Source organism: Peromyscus californicus, unplaced genomic scaffold (genome assembly GCF_007827085.1).
Source record: "Peromyscus californicus insignis strain IS unplaced genomic scaffold, ASM782708v3 Scaffold_15__1_contigs__length_86483966, whole genome shotgun sequence".
Classification (NCBI taxonomy): Eukaryota; Metazoa; Chordata; class Mammalia; order Rodentia; family Cricetidae; genus Peromyscus; species Peromyscus californicus.
This window is the reverse complement of record NW_026294447.1, coordinates 58,855,685-58,877,687: the sequence shown is the minus strand read 5'-3', so window position 1 is coordinate 58,877,687 and position 22,003 is coordinate 58,855,685. Positions and strand designations below refer to the sequence as shown.

At 38.9% G+C, this 22,003-nt stretch overlaps 2 long non-coding RNA genes, 3 other non-coding genes and 4 pseudogenes across 31 annotated transcripts in view; all 9 read right to left on the bottom strand.

Annotated features, from left to right (window-relative positions):
- Positions 1 to 548: 548 nt before the first annotated feature.
- LOC128111320 (small nucleolar RNA SNORD113/SNORD114 family) lies at positions 549 to 620 on the bottom strand. The gene has a single exon (XR_008218580.1). It is a non-coding gene; the product is annotated as a small nucleolar RNA SNORD113/SNORD114 family (small nucleolar RNA).
- Positions 621 to 4,596: 3,976 nt separating this feature from the next.
- On the bottom strand, positions 4,597 to 4,667 carry LOC128111337 (small nucleolar RNA SNORD113/SNORD114 family). Its single transcript, XR_008218596.1, has one exon. It is a non-coding gene; the product is annotated as a small nucleolar RNA SNORD113/SNORD114 family (small nucleolar RNA).
- A 3,319-nt stretch (positions 4,668 to 7,986) lies between these two features.
- LOC128111354 (small nucleolar RNA SNORD113/SNORD114 family) lies at positions 7,987 to 8,058 on the bottom strand. Its single transcript, XR_008218602.1, has one exon. It is a non-coding gene; the product is annotated as a small nucleolar RNA SNORD113/SNORD114 family (small nucleolar RNA).
- Positions 8,059 to 8,429: 371 nt separating this feature from the next.
- On the bottom strand, positions 8,430 to 18,900 carry LOC128110938 (uncharacterized). The gene is made up of 8 exons (XR_008218415.1): positions 18,767 to 18,900; positions 16,427 to 17,348; positions 14,367 to 14,394; positions 14,051 to 14,153; positions 13,216 to 13,295; positions 11,177 to 12,025; positions 9,196 to 9,299; positions 8,430 to 8,444 (listed from the first exon to the last, which is right to left on the bottom strand). It is a non-coding gene; the product is annotated as an uncharacterized LOC128110938 (long non-coding RNA).
- LOC128111328 (uncharacterized) lies at positions 8,922 to 8,999 on the bottom strand (annotated as a pseudogene).
- Positions 13,770 to 13,847, bottom strand: LOC128111338 (uncharacterized; annotated as a pseudogene).
- On the bottom strand, positions 16,987 to 17,063 carry LOC128111341 (uncharacterized; annotated as a pseudogene).
- A 248-nt stretch (positions 18,901 to 19,148) lies between the features above and the next one.
- The window catches only part of LOC128110937 (uncharacterized), a 74,036-nt gene continuing 71,181 nt past the window's right edge, over positions 19,149 to 22,003 (bottom strand). For 26 of the 27 annotated variants that reach the window (XR_008218386.1, XR_008218389.1, XR_008218399.1 and 23 more), the window contains 4 exons: positions 21,887 to 21,914; positions 21,571 to 21,673; positions 20,736 to 20,815; positions 19,149 to 19,616 (listed from right to left, as the gene is read on the bottom strand). This is a non-coding gene — a long non-coding RNA (uncharacterized LOC128110937). The remainder of the gene's footprint in view (positions 19,617 to 20,735; positions 20,816 to 21,570; positions 21,674 to 21,886; positions 21,915 to 22,003) is intronic. The other variant, XR_008218414.1, reaches the window with a different exon arrangement.
- On the bottom strand, positions 21,290 to 21,367 carry LOC128111348 (uncharacterized; annotated as a pseudogene).

Genomic DNA, 22,003 nt, shown 5'->3' with positions numbered 1-22,003 from the left:
AGATGATGAATAGTCCCTTTGTCAATTCAGGAACAGTCATTAAAAGCAACACAAATCAAGAAAAGAACACAGGATCTACTCACACAGTCTTTATTTTTCATACATGAACAGTGAACTTCAAACTTCAGGACTAAGGAAGAATACATAAAACAGCTTGGAGGTATCCATTCTGAGAGTATAAAGCAGAAGAAATTATAAAAAAGATTGGCATTCTGTTTACATATCCATGCATTTTGTCACTTCTCTTGCTCATTCATTCTTATCATCCCTTATCTAAGTATTCATTACTCTATGGTGTACTCTACTTAAGAAAGACAATGGCCAAGGCTTTGGCCCTACCATGAACATTGCCAATGATTAAAGCTCATGAGGCATCCTCAGTCATCATGTCTGAATGAACTACTCTTTAGTATATACATTTAGCATTATTGTGATGGGATTATATCTTAATTAGAAAAGGACTTCTAAATTTGTTTTTATTTATATTTTACCTAATTATCACTAAGATCTCTCACTAAGATAATAATATACACTGGATAGATTGTGATGTGAACCTCAGACTCCCAGACCTGTAGTCACAATCTATGACTCATATAGCACCCATGGTCATCATTGATCCAACATCAGCCTTCCTCTTCTCTTTTAATTTAGGCACATTTATTGAGCAATTGATCACTAGTACTACTGAGATAATTTTAGCTCACAAAAAAAAAATCTAAGGACAAGACCCTTAAGTATAATACAGAGTTCCTCCATATCTTTTGCAAGGACCTTTTTCATTATATATCCTTAATTGGACAACATTTTATCCAATCCTGTGTTTCAAACACATACCACATTCACTATTTGCCATGGTTGCTCTTATCAATACAGTAAATGGCCTTTCGAAGCATCATGAAGTGACATCAGAAGGCAGACTGTATTTACACTGTGTCTATTTTACTGTCTGAAACAGCTCATTATGAGGCTCATGACCAAGGCAGAGTGTGAAAATCAGCTTGGGTGTGGACTCCATTCTAAGTACAACACAGAAGAGATCATTAAAAAAATGACATTTTCTTCACTCACTCATGCACTCTGCTTGCATGAATTAATATCTCTTTTTATTACAAACCTAAATATGCATGATACTGTGGTATGCTCTATTAAGAATAAAACACTGGGCATAGCTCTGATAAAATAAAGAAGGTTGCTTATAATTTTACTTCATGTGGAATCCTCAGTCGTCCTGTGATTCATAAGCTACTGTGTTCATGAATATATTATCAGTACATTTAATAATATATTTACTAATACATTATTAGAACATTTACTGTGGAATTATTTTCCCAAACATATTTTTATTTTATCTATATAAGTATTTTTATCTGCATGCATACATGTGTATCGAATGGGTATGATGCCTACAAAGGCCATAAGAAGGTAACAGATTCCCTAGAACTAGAGTTACAGGCAGTTGTGGGATGCTATGTTGGTGAATGAACCCAACGTGGGTCATATGTAAGAGCAGCTAGGTCATCTATCTACTGAGCCATCTCTCAAGCCCTAGAATTATTTTTTAGTTGGAAAGTGTCTTACCAATTTAGTTTTGTTAATATTTGTTTCTAATTATAAAAGATTATTCCCAGCATCTGTCACTAAGATTATGGGTATAGATTAGATCTTTTAGGATGTGTACATTAGAGTCCAAGACCTATAGTCATGATCCAAGCCTCATTATGGCACCCACGGTAATCTTTGAACCAATACCAACCCTTAAAATCTACTATTTTAATTTCTATATTTGTTTCTTGACTAATCCATCATTTTACATGTAGAGTCCTGTGAGTTGCAGGGGCCTAAGAATGAGATCTTTATGCATGCTTCATAGCCATGCATGTGACCTATTTTTGCATTTCCAGAGTGATTGTTACTTTTGTACATACTAACTAAGCAAGATTCCACCAGCAATGCTGAATTTATCAATCAGCTGTTACACCCATTTAATGACATAAAAATTAGTCTATATGCTCTGAATACATAGACCTTGGGAACAAAGAAAAATGCAACAGTGCCCTGGGGGCATTAATTCTAAGAGTGCAAAGCAGAACAGATTAAAATATATGCATTGCACCTGATCATTTTTACATTTCTCTTTCAATGTCATTAACCTTGAAGGAGTTAAATTCTGGGGAGATCTTTTGTTTTGTTTTCTTTTTCTTTTCAGTCAACAGTAAATAAGACTGAACATGCACCAAGTCCTAACAAGCACTTATATACGTTCTTTTTCTGTACTTTTCACCAAAGTTTTAACTGGTTTTATAGTACTATACTAGTTTTTTGGTCAACATGATATAAGCTATACTCAGTTGGGAAGAAGGACCTATAAATAAGAAAATGGTCTCATCAAATTAGCCTATGGGCAAGTCTGTGGTGCATTTTTTTTTTTGATGAATGATTGGTGGGGGAGGGCTAAGCCCACTGTAGATGTTGCCGTTCTGGGCAGGTACTCTTGGGGGCTACTAGAAAGCAGACTAAGAAAGTTATAAAGAACAAGTTGAGTTGCTCCATTTTCTCTGCTTCAGTAAATGCTTCCAGACTTCTGCCTTGGATTCCTCCCTGACATTCCTTGAGGAAGGACTACAAGGTGTAAGATTATTTTAAACCATCTTCTCCCAAGTTTACCTTGGCCATATTAATAGATGCTCTAAGTAAGGTACTTTGCATATATTTGTGAATTTCTGTCATGTATTTATTTTCATAACTGACGATGAATAACAACACTGTCATTATTTGTGGTGCAATGATTCCTTCAGTAGTCTGAGGTAAAAAATATAGTGAAAATTAATTAACACAAATATCCTTGACTGTGCCTAACATCTGTACCTAGAACCCATGTATAAACCACAGGCTTTAGGATGTAGACTTCCTACAAACAGACCATTATTAGCGGTCCAGAATCAAAATGGCACAAGGGTCATCATATATCTGACATGAACCCTACACATTTTCTTTCATTTCTATTTTGTAATAGTCATTAGATAACCAGGATTTATAAGCCTACACTGATATTCTTAAATATACTTTAGAGCTATTTATAGGACCTTTGGTCATTCAGTGTGTCATCATATTGATCCTAAATTTGCATATATTAATAAAATTTGTCAAACGTTGCATCTGTCGTTAACCAGGGTGTCATACTTGAGGTATATGCAACTCATTTAACAATAAGTAAAATCATTCATAATGACACAAGAACATGAACTCCATCTCCACAGTCTGCTATACTCACAACACCCAAGACTAGCCATGAACCCCATGACCAAGGAAGAAGCGTAACTCAGGGTAAGAATACCACATAGAGTTGAAAAACAACACAGATTATGCACATCATTATATTCTATGACACTTGTGTTCTTTCTTTTATATTTTACCAATCTAATTGTATGAAAGCATGATACTTTCTTCTGAATCTCCTCCATTTATTTACAATGGACTTCTGAAATTTGACATATACTCTTAATAACCTTCAGGACATCATTTTCTTAATTTGAGACTACTGTGCCCTCTTTTATACATATTTTAGATTAATTATAAAAATGAAAATTCATGAACATTAATATCAAAATAACATAATATACCACTCTGGATATCTATCCCACAGATGAACAATACATATGTTCTGATATGAATCCCAGACCTACAGTGATGAGGTACTGATGACATACCGGAAGTGATCACCACTTATCCAACACTGTCCCACTCCTTCTTGCCCACATTCTATATTTGTGTTGCCTAAATATCTGTCTCTTACAATATTTACATAACAATTAATCACAAAATCCTAGCACAGGATCCTGATGTTTGAAGCTATTGAAAAGATCTTGTGCCACCTTGACTATCTTTTCTCTTAATTTTGGAAATTGGCAACATTGTGTACTTTGTCATGTGGAGTTGGCACAAACTTATAGTTGGCCTGACAGGAGCCTCTGTAAGCCTTTACCAAGAAAGGAATGTTGTATCAAGGCCATGCAAACCAAGAAAATAATTTTGACTCCACTTACTTCAGTTCCCTTGATCCATATGCAAGAGGGCAAGACAACCCAGGATCTTGCAGCCCAGCAATCATGTATTACCCAGCATACATCCGTGGAGTACACAGCCAGGAAAATAATAAAAACATTGATATTTTTCAAATTATTTCTACATTTCTCCTTTTATTATTTGTTATTTAGATTTTACATTGTTATGATAGTGTCTTAAAAAATCAAGTAAGATTCAAAATTAAGGTCTTGACCCTCACTGGGGCGCAATCCATTAATTATACTTCATATGTGAACTTGGATAAAGTTTATATACATCTTCATGCCAATTATTTCTTAACAGACTTTCATAGTATCCACAAATAGTAGTAGCATTTGTGGTAAAATATTCATTTACTAGTTGATCAATGCCTCAAATATTTATCTTCATTTATATTTGTGTAAATATTTATAAATTTTTTCATTGATATTCAAAGAAAATGCATGAAAGTGCCTGATGCTAATGATCACTATGTGCCCCAAATGTCTAACTTTTATTCCCTGGCTAAGAGGGGCACATAGGATGTGTTATGATGTGAACCTCAGACTTTTAATTGTAGTCATCGTCCATGACTAATATCGTCAGAACAAGTCATCATTGGTACGTGTTAGCATTCTTCTTCTCTAGTAATGTGTGTATGTTTTTTGTTTAACACATTAATTCAGACACAATAGAAGTGCCTCTGAAATTATTTTGTTCTTCAGAATAACAAATCCCTTGCTCAGATACATTCAATACTCTATAATAACATAGAACATTTCGCTGAGCAAAACAAGACAATAATATTGAATATTACTCACACAAGTTTTGGGTCTTCATGTAAAAACCGAGAGGAAGTGTAGAGATTATGAATGTGGCCCAGTGTTTAAAGCAGACTGAAGCCATTCCTTCTGAGGGATGAGCACTGTGAATGATGAAAATTTCATGACTAACTAATGTAAGCTTTGTAAAACACTTTCTGTAGATGTTTGTGAATCTGTGGTAATTGACACGTACTTTCACTTAATAAAATTTGAGTCAGTGAGTCTGGTTCATTTCAATGGGTAATGATTTTAGCAATATTTTTCTAATAACATTTTAAGAAACTAATGTCACCTTTTCCTCCTTTTAAGTATTAAAGCAAAGACCCAAAATGAACTGTGAAGTCAGCAGCTATGAGCACAGATTCCAGGATGTAGAACGCAGAAAGATAAGTAGCCATTCCTTGATTACCTGGGCATGACAGGGGTTTGTGTTTCCACTCTGAGGAGTATAAAGACAGAAATACTAAATGAATGGACAGATGGGGAGTCTTAGTCTATACTCAGATTTTTTTTTGGTTTTTCGAGACAGGGTTTCTCTGTGTAGCTTTGCGCCTTTTCCTGGAACTCACTTGGTAGCCCAGGCTGGCCTCGAACTCACAGAGATCCGCCTGGCTCTGCCTCCCGAGTGCTGGGATTAAAGGCGTGCGCCACCACCGCCCGGCTTATACTCAGATTTTTATAGCTAAGTCAACCTCAACAAAATTGATTGGGATTAACCTTGGGTTTGCTGTATACTAAGCTCACTGTAAAAGCTAATGAGTCTCCATTGGATACTAGATGTAAAACAAAGATGACTAGACTGCTACTCACAACTCCAGGGAAGCTACCTAGAAAACAGGACCCTAAGAAAGACACAGGAATTGCCCAATGACAGAGAAATGGATGAGATCTACATGAACCACCTGGACATGAGTTGGGGTAATGAAGGGCAAGGTTCGAGGGAAAGAGAGCTTAGGGGAGTGGGAGATCCCAGCTGGAACAAGAATAGAGAGGGAGACCAAGGAATAGGAGACCATGGTAAATGAAGACCACATGAGAATAGGAAGAAGAAAAGTGCTAGAGAGGTCCCCAGAAATCCACAAAGATACCCCAACAATAGACTGCTGGCAATGGTCGAGAGACAGCCCGAACTGACCTACTCTGGTGATCGGATGGCCAAACACCCTAACTTCTGTGGTAGAACTCTCATCCAATGACTGAGGGAAGGGGATGCAAAGATCCACAGCCAGGCCCTAGGTGGAGCCCTGGGAGTCCAATTGGCGAAAAAGAGGAAGAATTGTATGAGCGAGAATTGTTGAGACCAAGATTGGAAAAAGCACAAGGACAAATAGCCAAATTAATGGAAACACATGACTATGAACCAATAGCTGAGGAGCCCCCAACTGGATCAGGCCCTCTGGATAAGTGAGACATTTGATTAGATTGAACTGTTTGGGAGGCACCCAAGCAGTGGGACCAGGACCTGTCCTCAGTGCATGAGCTGGCTGTTTGGAACCTGGGGCCTATGCAGGGACTCTTTGCTCAGCCTGGGAGGAGGGGACTGGACCTGCCTGGACTGAATCTACCAGGTTGAGCTGAATTCCCAGGGGAGTCTTTGCCCTGGAGGAGATGGGAATGGGGGGTGGACTGGGGAAATGGGGGGTGAGTGGGAGGGGAGAAGACAGGGGAATCCATGGCTGATATGTAAAATTAAATTAAATTATAAAATAAACTTTAAAAAAAAGCTAATGAGTCACTTACAGTGCAAGAAGTATTAACTTTCCTACAACTGAACACCCGATAAAAACATAAGAACCAAGACTGGTCCAAGTGTCTGTCGGCTAAAATTCCCCTGCTCGCCAGGGAGAGCTAAATCTTCTGAGTGAAACTAGGTAGAAGGCAAGTAGATCCTGACTCAGTCTCTGCAGCTGTCTGTCAAATGTAAATATGCAAACAGTCATCCGGATGGATATATAATTCTTTATCCCAGAAATTTCAAGTAGACAGCATAGAAGTGGTATAACACTATAGTGTGTCTACGTAAACAAATAGAGTCACCATTGAAAAAACATGAATGATTCAGTTTATTTGCATTTTCAAGAGAGTCATTTGGGACTGGATTAACCATACACCTGTTTCAATAAGAAGGTTCCCACTACCCTACAATTTGGCTTCATTAATTGAGATAACAATAAGTTTTTCCATGTTTATGATAGTGCAATTATAGCTATGATTAAACAGAAAAAGAACAATATTAATGTCACAATATATCATATAGATGATATACATAGAGGTATATAGATAAACAGACAGACAGACAGATATATAGATGGATGGACAGATGGACGGATAATTGGATGGATGGAGGGGCAGACAGAGGGATAAATGTTGGATATAAATAGAACAGAAAGATAGATAGATAGATTCAGACAGATATAAACTATCTAATTAGATTACTAAGTATATGTTAGAGCAATTCTTAAGTATGCTTTAGAACAATTATTTGATTCAATGTGTCATTTGATTATATTAATTTTAAAAATATTAAGAAACTGTGTCGAGGATATTTTGCATCTGTCATTAACCAGATGAGACATTCTTGAGTAATTGGTAATTCATTTAAGAATTACTTACATGGCCTCCTATGCTCCCAAGACCTTAGAATAGCCTTGGACATCATGATCCAGATGGAAGGGTAACTCGTCTTGGGAATATCCGGAGAGATGAAAGGAAGAATGGATTATAAACACAATCAAATTCTATACAATGACCCTGTGTTGTTTCTTTTTTATTTTATTTTATTTATCTAGCATATAAAACTATAAAAAATTCTTCTTGATAAAATACACAGGAGATTGGGTTATAACCCTAACAAGAATTTGGACCACCTTTTTAAACACAGCATCCTTAGCCAAGGGAATTATACCTCTAGAAATTCATTACTAGTGGGTTTCTGAACTTTGATATATATACTGTTAGCATTACTACTTGGTATTATTGTGGAGAATATTTTCCACTATTATTATATTTTACTCTAATATTATAAATGTAATGAAAACTCATGAAGAAAAATACTATGATAATACACTATCACGTACTACACCTGACATCTATCACAGTTCCACACTACATGTGTTCTGGTGTGAAGCTCAGACACTCAGAACTGTAGTCACGCTCCACGGATCAATCATCATCAGTGGTCATCACTGACCCAACACCGCCTTTTCCTTTCTCTCACACTCTCTATATATTTATCACCTAACTATTCGTGTCACTTGGAGTAGTCCTATAACAAGTCACAAAATCTGGATGTTTTGAAATTATGCAACAGATTTTGTGCCACCCTGATTCTGTCTTTGTACTTCGTTTTGGAAATCCCCAACACTGCGCTCATGGTCATGTTTAATTGAGCACACAGTCTCCATTGGCCTAACAGGAGCCTATGCATGCCTTTACCAAGACAACCTAAATGTGGGATCAAGGCCACCCAAAGCAAAACAAGGACTTGGACTCCACTTACATCAGTTCCCTTGATCCTTACACATGGGGACAGGGCAACTACGGACCTCCCAGCCAGGAAACATGGTGTCAATCATCATCCTTCCAGGAAGTACAAAGGAAAAATGATAATAAAAAGATTGATATTTATCAAATGATTTCTACATTTCTCCTTTCTAACTATTTGTTATTTAGGATTCACATTGTTATGACAGTGTCTTAAGAAATCAAGTGAGGTTTAAAAATTAAGGTCTTGACCCTCACTGGGGCTTAATCCATTAATTATACTTCATATATGAACTTGGATAAACTTTATATACATCTTTAAACCAATTATTGTTTAACAGACTTCCAGAGTTTCTACATGTAATAGAAGAACTTGTGGTAAAATATTTAATTACTACTTGATCAAGGACTCAAAAAATTTTTTTCATTGGCATTTGTGTAAATATTTATGTTATGTTTCATTGATCCTCAAAGAAAAATGCATGAAAGTGCCTGCTTCTAATGACCACTATGTGCTCCACATGCCTAACATGTGTTTCTTGGCTAAGAGGAGCACATAGGATGTATGATGATGAGAACCTCAGACACTCAGAATTGTAGTCATCGTCCATGACTCATACTGTCACCCCAGATTTGGTCATCATCGGTCCATATTAGCCTTCATCATCTGCTAGTAATGTGTGCATGTTTGTTGTACAACACATTAATTCAGTAACAATAAAAGTGCCTCTGATTTTATTTTGTTTTTCAGAATAACAAATCCCTTGCTCAGATACATTGTATCCTCTATAGTAGCATAGAGCACCACATTGGGCAAAACAATACAATAATTTCGAATATTACTCACACAAGATTTGGGTCTTCATGTAAACACCGAGAGGAAGTGTAGAGATTATGAGTGTGGCCCAGTGTTTAAGGCAGACTGAAGCCAATTCTTCTGAGGGATGAGCACTGTGGATGATGAAAATTTCATGACTTAACTAATGTAAGCTTTGTAAAACTTTTTCTGTAGATGTTTGTGAATCTGTGGTAATAGCTACAGTATTTTCACTGAATAAAAATTAAGTTTTTGGGTCTGGTTCATTTAAGTGTGTAATGATTTTAGCATTATTTTTATAATAAACATTTAAGAAACTCATAATGTCAATCTTTCTTCCTTTTAAGTATTAAAGTAAAAAGCCAAAAAGAACAACAAAGCCAGCAGCTATGTATGGTGGTATTTTATTTGTACTGAAATGTGATTTTAATTGTATGTTAATAAATAAAGTTGCCCAGGGGTCAGAGCTATTAGAGCCATAGCAAGAGTGTGGCAGTGGTGGCACATGCCTTTAACCCCAGCACTTGGTAGACAGAGCTAGGTAGATCTGTGTGTTCAAGGATACAGCCAGCATTGGAGACACATGCCTTTAATCTCAATCCCAACCACAGAAGACCAGGAAGTCTCTACAGACAGGCAGTGACGAGGCAGTCATGTCTTTGGGTTTACAACCAATGAGAAGGCAAAACAGAAAGACTATATAAAGACAAACACACAGGAAGTAGGTCTCTTTGGGAGAGGTCTCTTGGCTTAAGAGGCTAGCTGCAGGGTAAGGCTCTTAGCTCTGATCTCTTCTTTGCATTGGTTCTGTTTCTTATTTAATAAGACGGTTGGTTACATCTACAGCTATGAGATTAGATTTCAAAATGTAGGACTCAGAGAGACAAGCACCATTCCTTGATTACCTGAACATGTCAGATATTTCTCTGTCCATTCAGAGGAGTATAAACCAGTAGGAAGTCAGAAATATTAAATGAATGGAGAGATAGGGAGACTCAGGATACATGCAGGTATTTATTACCAACTCCCAACAAATAAAAATGATTGGGACTAACAGTGTTTGCTGTAGACGAAGCTCAGTGTCAAAGCTAAAGAGTCACTTACAGTGTGAGATGTATTAATTTTCCTATAACTGAATACCAGATAAAACCATAAGAACCAAAACTGGTCCATGTGTCTGTCTAGCTGCACATTCCCTACTCAACAGGAAGTGCTAAATCTTCTGAGTGAACCTAGGTAGAAGGCAAGTAGATCCTGACTCAGTCTCTGCAGCTGTCTGTCAAATGTAAATATGTAAAGAGCCATCTGGATGCATATGGGATTCCTTATTCCAGTAACTTCAAGGAGACAGCACAGAAGTGGTATAATACTACACTGTGTCTTAATAAAGAAATACAACCACCTTGTGAAAACATGAGTGGTTCAGTTGAATTGGTGTTCTAAAGAGTCTCGGACCGGATGAACCATCCAACTCTTTGGCAACAGCAGGTCCTCACTAGCCTCCACTTTTCTTCAAAACTTGAGATAACAATACCCTGTTTCTGTGTTTATTATAGTGCCAATGCAGCTGTGATTCAACAGAAAAAGTACAATAAAAAAGACAGATGTTATCATATACATGACAGATGATGGATAGGTAGGTAGGTAGAGAGATAGATAGATAGACAGAGAGATACGTATATACATACATACATTAATGATGGATTTACAGTTCGAAGATGGATAGACAGACAGACAGATCCACAGACAGAGAGATAAAGAGATACAGATAAATACAAGGAATCCAATATGTTATAAAATGTGCTTTAGAGCAATTCTTAAGTATGCTTTAGATCAATTCTTTGATTCAGTGTGTCATCAGATTTCTTTTAAAATTAATGATATTAAGAAACTGTGTCCGTGATATTCGGTATCTGTCTTCAACTGGATGTGTCCTTCTTGAGCAGTGCATAATTCATTAAAGAATAAGGAGAAGCAGTCAGAGTAACACAGGAAAATGAACTGTACTTACTTGGTCACTGTGCTCCCAAGACCCTAGGCTCGCCGCAGACGTCGTGATCCACATGGAAGGGCAACTCAGGAATATCCAGAGAGATGAAAAGAGGAAGGGATTATACACAAAATCACAAAACCATGTTCTCTACAATGACCTCTGTGTTGTTTCTTTTTTATCTCACTCATCTACGAATATAAAATGTTGATACATTCTTCTTGAGAAAGTACACAGGAGCCCCGGTTCTAACCTTCACAAGAATTTTGACCACCATTTTATCTTTTGATTTTAATTTTTGTTTATTTAAGAGTTCTTTTTTCACATTAGATTCCAACCACAGTTCCCTTTCCCACCACCACCCCACCCACCACCCTCCACGCCCGCTGCTCCCACCCACCTTCCATCTTTCCTCCTCCACCCAGCCTCCTATCCAGTCCTCAGGGAGGGTAAGGCCTCCCACGGGGAGTCAAGGAAGTCCACCATATCAAGGTGAGGCAGGACCAAGCCCCTCTCTGCTGCATCAAGGCTGAGCAAGGCATCCCTCCACGGGGAATGGGCTCCAAAAAGCCAGTTCATGCACAAAGGATAAATCCTGGTGCCACTGCCAGTGGCCCCATAAATTGTCCAAGTCACACAACTGTCACCCACATTCCGAAGGCCTAGTTGGGTCCCATGCAGGTTCCTCAGTTGTCAGTCCAGAGTCAGTGAGCTCCCATTAGCTCAGGTCTCTGTGGGGTTCCCCATCATGATCTTGTCCCCTTTGCTCATATAATCTCTCCTCCTTTGCTTCAACTGGACACCGGGAGCTCCACAAAGTGCTTAGCTGTGGATCTCTGCATCTGCTTCCATTAGTACTGGATGAAGGTTCTATGATGACAATTAGGGTAGTCATCAATCTGATTAGAGGGGAAGGCCAGTTGAGGCACCCCCTCCACTACGGCTTGGAGTATTAGCTGGACTCATCCTTGTGGATCCCTTCTACATGGGATTTTCCCTTCTACGAGGTTTCTTCCTTACCCCGTAATGGCTCCCTCCATCAAGACATCTCTTTCATTTCTCTCCATCTCTGTCCCTCCCACAAATCCACCATTTACTTCCCTCAGGTTCTCTTTCCACCTCCCCTTATCTCCACCCCTCCTCCCAGGTTGGCAATTCACTCAGGAGTTCTTATTGATTTCCTCTTCCAAGGAGGATGCATGTACACCTATCTCTCTTAAGGCCCTCCTTGATACCTAGTATCTCTGGGGCTGTGCACTGTAGCCTGGTTATCCTTTGCATTACTTGACTATCATTTCAAACAGCACAAAGCATCCTTAGCCAAGGGAATTATACCTCTGGAAATTCATTACTAGTGGGTTCCTCAACATTGATATATATCTAAATATATCTATATCTATATCTATGTATCTATATGTATGTATGTATGTGTGTATATATATATATATATATATATATATATATATATATATATATATATATATATATATATATATATATATATATATACTGTTAGCATTACTACATGGTACTATTTGAGAATCCGTTCCCCTCTCCTGTGTTTTAATTGACTCTAATTATATGAATGTAATGAAAACTCATGAACAAAAATACTATGATATATACACTATCACGTACTACACCTGACATCTATCACAGTTCCACACTACATGTGTTCTGGTGTGAAGCTCAGACACTCAGACCTGTAGTCACGCTCCACGGATCCATCATCATCAGTGGTCATCAGTGACCCAACACCGCCTTTTCCTTTCTCTCACACTCTCTATATATTAATCACCTAACTATTTGCGTCACTTGGAGTAGTCCTATAACAAGTCACAAAATCTGGATGTTTTGAAATTATGCAACAGATTTTGTGCCACCCTGATTCTGTCTTTGTACTTCGTTTTGGAAATCCCCAACACTGCGCTCATGGTCATGTTTAATTGAGCACACAGTCTCCATTGGCCTAACAGGAGCCTATGCATGCCTTTACCAAGACAACCTAAATGTGGGATCAAGGCCACCCAAAGCAAAACAAGGACTTGGACTCCACTTACATCAGTTCCCTTGATGCTTACACATGGGGACAGGGCAACCACGGACCTCCCAGCCGGGAAACACGGTGCCAATCATCATCCTTCCAGGAAGTACAAAGGAAGAATGATAATAAAAAGATTGATATTTATCAAATGATTTCTACATTTCTCCTTTCTAACTATTTGTTATTTAGGATTCACATTGTTATGACAGTGTCTTAAGAAATCAAGTGAGGTTTAAAAATTAAGGTCTTGACCCTCACTGGGGCTTAACCCATTAAGTATACTTCCCATGTGAACTTGGATTATTAAGTTTATATACATCTTTATGCTAATACTTGTTAACAGACTTCCAGAGCTTCCCCATGTAGTAGTACCATTTGTGGTAAAATATTTGTTTACTAGTTGATCTATGCCTCAAAAATTTATTTTCATTTGTATTTGTGTGAATATTTATAAAATGTTTCACTGATCCACTAATGCTCAAGAAAGTGCTTGATTATAATGTCAGTATGGGCTCCACATGCCTAACGTTTATTCCCCGGTTAAGAGGGGCCCATAGGATGTACGGTGATGGGAACCTCAGACACCCAGAATTGTAGTCATCGTCCGTGACTTATACTGCCACCCCAGACTTGGTCATCATCGGTCCGTATTAGCCTTCCTCTCCCCTAGTAATGTATGTATGTGTGTTATTTAACACATGAATTCTTCGTTAACAATAAATGTGCCTCTGAGGTTATTTTGTTCTTCGGGATAACCAAATACCTTGGTCAGGTACATTCTATACTCTATAACAACATAGAGCGTATAACAATATGAGCATTACATTACAATAATTTTGAATATTACTCACATAGCTTTGGGTCTCCATGTAAACACCGAGAGGAAGTGTAGCGATTCTGGGTGTGGCCCAGGGTTTAAAGCAGACTGACGCCATTCCTTCTGAGGGATGAGCACTGTGGACGATGAAAATTTCATGACTTAACTAACGCAAGCTTTGTAAAACTTTTTCTGTAAACGATGGTGACTCTGTGGTAATAGCTTTGCATTTTCACTTAATAAAATTTAAGTCTGTCATCAACTGGATGTGCCATTCTTGGGTAATTTGTAATTCATGTAAGAATAAGGAGAAGCAGTCAGAGTCACACAAGAACATGAACTGTACTTACCTGGTCACTGTGCTCCAAAGACCCTAGGCTAGGCGGGGACATCGTGATCCAGATGGAAGGGCAACACGGCATGGGGATATCCGGAGAGAGGAAAGGAAGAATGGATTACAAACACATTCAAGTTCTATACAATGATCCTGTGTTGTTTCTTCTTTAGTTTCCTTATCAAAGAACATACGACTGTGATACATTCTTCATTAGAAAATACACAGGAGAGCGGGTTCCAACCCTAACAAGAATTTTGACCACCAGTTTTAAACAGTACACAGCACCCTGAGCCAAGGGATCATACCTCTGGAACTTCATTGCTAGTGGGTCTCTGTACTTTGGTGTATGTGTATTTGGTAGTATACTGTCATAGTATGTCGACACAAATTTAAACCTATTTGTGTTACACTGTATGCATGTTTCTACTCTTGTTTAAAGCATTTTTGTATATTGATAAAAATTTAAGGTTGCTTTTATTAAAACATATTGTATGTATGTTTCTATTTATGTTTGAGGTATTGTGCTTATGCAGTTCAATGGGAAATGTAGGGTCAAGTTCTAGTTTTGCAAATTGACTCCTATAAGCTATGTGGGATAACCAGGAAACATAGGTTAGTGGTTAGTCATTTGTAACAATCAAATTTGTGGATATGTTCGGTTTGCTTTCCAGATCATATAGAGATATATTTTAGATGAATAGAGAGTCTTCAAACTTTTCAAAGACTTCCAGAATACGGCACTACAAATGTTTTGTTATCCTCAACCTTTTCATGACCACGAGACACCTCTACTCCTGGCAGCACCCATTTGCTTCAGAGGTGAGTGGCACTGAACAAACTCCTTACGGAGTTTACTTTCGTTGTGGCAAGATTTCTTTGTGGCCGCTAGACAAAGAAAGTGCTCTGGTCTTTGGCTGCCGGCATTGTGCTGTGCAGATTTGACACGCAGGACACACAGGAAAACGGTTGTTGAACTTTGCCAGTGCAAGGCAGGGCAGACATTCAAAATACTTGCTTCACAAAAGAGACTGCCAGACAGTCTATAGGACGCAGAGCAGAGTGACTGACTAACTTTCTCAAATCAAGGCAAGACAGGCCTTCAAATTTCTTGCTTCAGAGCAAAGTCTGCCAGATACAATGTGTGGGCCTGTACACTGAAGTTGGATGCCCCAAGATTGGAGAGAAGCTATGGGTGACTGTCCAGGCAGTCAGATGTCTCTGTCATGGCTAGAGCTTTTGGAAGCTGTGTGCAATGCACATTTTGTTGACGCAAATGTGTTACATCTTCTAAGGATCTCTGATGGAATTGAAGACTAGAGAGTTACAGCTGCAGTTTTTCTCAGTTTTACTTAAGAGAGTAACTTAGCTGTAAGACTTTGGATTCTGTAAGATACGACAGATAAAGCATTATTTTCTTTGAAAATGCTAACTACAAATGGACAGAATATTGTACATGGAATTCCGAATAGATAATTTTTCTGTTGTCTGTACTTTTACTGTGTTAGAGTAAAAACCTTTACTTTTATGACAACCAAAATGGGAAATGTTGTAGAGTATTATTTTGTTTAAGGTGTGTTACTTTTGTTTATGTTGCGCTTGTTTAACTCTGTGAAGCTTTGTTCTTGTGCCTGTCTAAAACCCCTGATGGTCTAATAAACAACTGAATGGCCAATAGCAAGGCAGAAGAAAGCATAGGCAGAATTGGGGGTGGGGAGAGAGGGAAATAATAGAAGGAGAAGTCTGGGAGAGGTAGAAAGAAGGAGCCAGAGGAGGAAGAGGACATCAGGGGCCAGCCACCCAGCTGCATATCAAGACAGGAAGTAAGAGTAAGATTAACAGAAGTAAGAGAACATGAGAAGCCCAGAGGCAAAGGGTAGATGGGATAATTTAAAGTGAAGGAAATCTGGCAAGAAATAAGCCAAGCTAAGGCCGGATATTTATAATTTGTGTGCTCTATTTGGTAACTGGATGGGGGGCCCCAGAAAAGACAAAAGCAGAAAACAACACTTGACTAAGAGAGGAGTGTCTCATAAAGGCCACCCATAGCAAAACCAAAATCTTGACTCCACTTACATCAGTTCCCTTGATCCTTACACATCAGGACTGGGCAACCGTGGACCTCCCAGCCAGGAAACAAGGTGGCAGTCATCATCCATCCAGGGATTACACAGCAGAGAAGATAATAAAAAGATTGATAGTTTTCAAACGATTTCTACATTTCTCCTTTCACTATTTGTTATTTAGGAGTCACATTGTTATGATAGTGTCTTAAGGAATCAAGTGAGCTATAAGATTAAGGTCTTGACCCTCACTGGGTCTTCGTCCATTAATTATACTTCCTAGGTGAACTTGGATCAAGTTTATATACATCTTTAAGCCAGTTAACTTTTAAGAGATTTCGAGAGTATCTACAAGCAGTAGTAAGTAGTAGCATTTGTAGTCAAACATTTATCTACTCATTGATCAATGCCACCACATTTATTTACATTTGTATTTGTGTGAATATTTACAGCATGTCATTGATCCACTAAGAAAATTCACGAAAGTGCATGCTTCTAATGAAGAGTGTGTGCTCCACAAGCCTAATGGTTTTTCCAGGCTAACAGGAGCAAATGAGATGTGTTATGATGAGAAAGAACCTCAGACACCCATAATTGTAGTCATCGTCCATGACTTATAGCGCCGCAGGGGAATTGTCATCATTGGTCCGTGATAGCCTACCACTTCTCTAGTCATATGTGTGTGCATGTTTGTTATTTAACGCAGTAATTCATTAACAATAAAAGTGCCTCTGATTTCATTTTGTTTTTTTTTTTTCCAGAATACCTGACCTCTGCTCTAAACTACAATAACATAGAGCAAAACAAGACAATAATTTTGAATATTACTCACACAGGATTTGGACTTCACGTAAGCACTGAGATTAAGTGTAGAGATTATGGGTGTGGCCCAGTGTTTAAAGCAGACTGAAGCCATTCCTTCAGTGGGACGAGCACTGTGGATGATGAAAATTTAATACTTTAACTATGAAAGTATGTAAATCTTTTTCTGTAGATGTTGGTGAATCTGTGGTAATAGCTATTTATTTTGAACTTAAAAATTTTAAGTCTTTGGGTTTGGTTCTTTTTAATGTGTATTGTTTTGGCAACATTTTAATAATAAAGAGTTAAGAATTTAATAATGTCACCCTTTCCTCCCTTAAGTATTAAAGCAAAGACCCACGATAAGCCATGAAGCCAGTAGCCATGAGAAAAGATCGAAGGATATAGAACTCAGAGATAAACACCTATTCCGTGATAAACCTAGCATTACAGGTATTGTGCGTCTAACTGAGTCCAGGGTGTCTACCAGTACAAAGAGAGAAATATTAAATGAATGGAGAGATCGGAGGCAAAGTCTAGAGTCCGACTTTTGTAGCCAAAAACAAAACTCAACAAACCCTGACTGGGACTAACCTCGTGTTTGCTGTAGACGAAGCTCACTGTCAAAGCCAAAGAGTCATTTACAGTGTTAGACGTATTAGCTTTCCTACAACTGAATACCAGATAAAACCATAAGAACCAAAACTGGTCCATGTGTCTGTCTAGCTGCACATTCCCTACTCAACAGGAAGTGCGAAATCTTCTGAGTGAACCTAGGTAGAAGGCAAGTAGATCCTGACTCAGTCTCTGCAGCTGTCTGTCAAATGTAAATGTGTAAAGAGCCATCTGGATGCATATGGGATCCCTTATTCCAGAAACATCAAGGAGACAGCACAGAAGTGGTATAATACTACAGTGTGTCTTAATAAAGAAATACAACCACCTTGTGAAAACATGAGTGGTTCAGTTGAATTGGTGTTCTAAAGAGTCTCGGACCGGATGAACCATCCAACTCTTTGGCAACAGCAGGTCCTCACTAGCCTCCACTTTTCTTCAAAATTTGAGATAACAATACCCTGTTTCTGTGTTTATTATAGTGCCAATGCAGCTGTGATTCAACAGAAAAAGTACAATAAAAAAGACAGATGTTATCATATACATGACAGATGATGGATAGGTAGGTAGGTAGAGAGATAGATAGATAGACAGAGAGATACGTATATACATACATACATTAATGATGGATTTACAGTTCGAAGATGGATAGACAGACAGACAGATCCATAGACAGAGAGATAAAGAGATACAGATAAATACAAGGAATCCAATATGTTATTAAATGTGCTTTAGAGCAATTCTTAAGTATGCTTTAGATCAATTCTTTGATTCAGTGTGTCATCAGATTTCTTTTAAAATTAATGATATTAAGAAACTGTGTCCATGATATTTGGTATCTGTCTTCAACTGGATGTGTCCTTCTTGAGCAGTGCATAATTCATTAAAGAATAAGGAGAAGCAGTCAGAGTAACACAGGAAAATGAACTGTACTTACTTGGTCACTGTGCTCCCAAGACCCTAGGCTCGCCGCAGACGTCGAGATCTACATGGAAGGGCAACTCAGGAATATCCAGAGAGATGAAAAGAGGAATGGATTATACACAAAATCACAAAACCATGTTCTCTACAATGACCTCTGTGTTGTTTCTTTTTTATCTCACCTATCTACGAATATAAAATGTTGATACATTCTTCTTGAGAAAGTACACAGGAGCCCCGGTTCTAACCTTCACAAGAATTTTGACCACCATTTTATCTTTTGATTTTAATTTTTGTTTATTTAAGAGTTCTTTTTTCACATTAGATTCCAACCACAGTTCCCTTTCCCACCCCCACCCCACCCACCCCCCCCCCACGCCCGCTGCTCCCACCCACCCTCCATCTTTCCTCCTCCACCCAGCCTCCTATCCAGTCCTCAGGGAGGGTAAGGCCTCCCACGGGGAGTCAAGGAAGTCCACCATATCAAGGTGAGGCAGGACCAAGCCCCTCTCTGCTGCATCAAGGCTGAGCAAGGCATCCCTCCACGGGGAATGGGCTCCAAAAAGCCAGTTCATGCACGAAGGATAAATCCTGGTGCCACTGCCAGTGGCCCCATAAATTGTCCAAGTCACACAACTGTCACCCACATTCCGAGGGCCTAGTTCGGTCCCATGCAGGTTCCCCAGTTGTCAGTCCAGAGTCAGTGAGCTCCCATTAGCTCAGGTCTCTGTGGGGTTCCCCATCATGATCTTGTCCCCTTTGCTCATATAATCTCTCCTCCTTTGCTTCAACTGGACTCCGGGAGCTCCACAAAGTGCTTAGCTGTGGATCTCTGCATCTGCTTCCATTAGTACTGGATGAAGGTTCTATGATGACAATTAGGGTAGTCATCAATCTGATTAGAGGGGAAGGCCAGTTGAGGCACCCCCTCCACTACGGCTTGGAGTATTAGCTGGGCTCATCCGTGTGGATCCCTTCTACATGGGATTTTCCCTTCTACGAGGTTTCTTCCTTACCCCGTAATGGCTCCCTCCATCAGGACATCTCTTTCATTTCTCTCCATCTCTGTCCCTCCCCCAAATCCACCATCTACTTCCCTCAGGTTCTCTTCCCACCTCCCCTTATCTCCACCCCTCCTCCCAGGTTGGCAATTCACTCAGGAGTTCTTATTGATTTCCTCTTCCCAGGAGGATGCATGTACTCCTATCTCTCTTAAGGCCCTCCTTGATACCTAGTATCTCTGGGGCTGTGCACTGCAGCCTGGTTATCCTTTGCTTTACTTGACTATCATTTCAAGCAGCACAAAGCATCCTTAGGCAAGGGAATTATACCTCTGGAAATTCATTACTAGTGGGTTCCTCAACATTGATATATATCTAAATATATCTATATCTACATCTATCTATCTATATGTATATATGTATATATATACATATAGATACATTACTACATGGTACTATTTGAGAATCCGTTCCCCTCTCCTGTGTTTTAATTGACTCTAATTATATGAATGTAATGAAAACTCATGAACAAAAGTACTATGATATATACACTATCACGTACTACACCTGACATCTATCACAGTTCCACACTACATGTGTTCTGGTGTGAAGCTCAGACACTCAGACCTGTAGTCACGCTCCACGGATCCATCATCATCAGTGGTCATCAGTGACCCAACACCGCCTTTTCCTTTCTCTCACACTCTCTATATATTAATCACCTAACTATTTGCGTCACTTGGAGTAGTCCTATAACAAGTCACAAAATCTGGATGTTTTGAAATTATGCAACAGATTTTGTGCCACCCTGATTCTGTCTTTGTACTTCGTTTTGGAAATCCCCAACACTGCGCTCATGGTCATGTTTAATTGAGCACACAGTCTCCATTGGCCTAACAGGAGCCTATGCATGCCTTTACCAAGACAACCTAAATGTGGGATCAAGGCCACCCAAAGCAAAACAAGGACTTGGACTCCACTTACATCAGTTCCCTTGATGCTTACACATGGGGACAGGGCAACCACGGACCTCCCAGCCAGGAAACACGGTGCCAATCATCATCCTTCCAGGAAGTACAAAGGAAGAATGATAATAAAAAGATTGATATTTATCAAATGATTTCTACATTTCTCCTTTCTAACTATTTGTTATTTAGGATTCACATTGTTATGACAGTGTCTTAAGAAATCAAGTGAGGTTTAAAAATTAAGGTCTTGACCCTCACTGGGGCTTAACCCATTAAGTATACTTCCCATGTGAACTTGGATTATTAAGTTTATATACATCTTTATGCTAATACTTGTTAACAGACTTCCAGAGCTTCCCCATGTAGTAGTACCATTTGTGGTAAAATATTTGTTTACTAGTTGATCTATGCCTCAAAAATTTATTTTCATTTGTATTTGTGTGAATATTTATAAAATGTTTCACTGATCCACTAATGCTCAAGAAAGTGCTTGATTATAATGTCAGTATGGGCTCCACATGCCTAACGTTTATTCCCCGGTTAAGAGGGGCCCATAGGATGTACGGTGATGGGAACCTCAGACACCCAGAACTGTAGTCATCGTCCGTGACTTATACTGCCACCCCAGACTTGGTCATCATCGGTCCGTATTAGCCTTCCTCTCCCCTAGTAATGTATGTATGTGTGTTATTTAACACATGAATTCTTCGTTAACAATAAATGTGCCTCTGAGGTTATTTTGTTCTTCGGGATAACCAAATACCTTGGTCAGGTACATTCTATACTCTATAACAACATAGAGCGTATAACAATATGAGCATTACATTACAATAATTTTGAATATTACTCACATAGCTTTGGGTCTCCATGTAAACACCGAGAGGAAGTGTAGCGATTCTGGGTGTGGCCCAGGGTTTAAAGCAGACTGACGCCATTCCTTCTGAGGGATGAGCACTGTGGACGATGAAAATTTCATGACTTAACTAACGCAAGCTTTGTAAAACTTTTTCTGTAAACGATGGTGACTCTGTGGTAATAGCTTTGCATTTTCACTTAATAAAATTTAAGTCTGTCATCAACTGGATGTGCCATTCTTGGGTAATTTGTAATTCATGTAAGAATAAGGAGAAGCAGTCAGAGTCACACAAGAACATGAACTGTACTTACCTGGTCACTGTGCTCCAAAGACCCTAGGCTAGGCGGGGACATCGTGATCCAGATGGAAGGGCAACACGGCATGGGGATATCCGGAGAGAGGAAAGGAAGAATGGATTACAAACACAT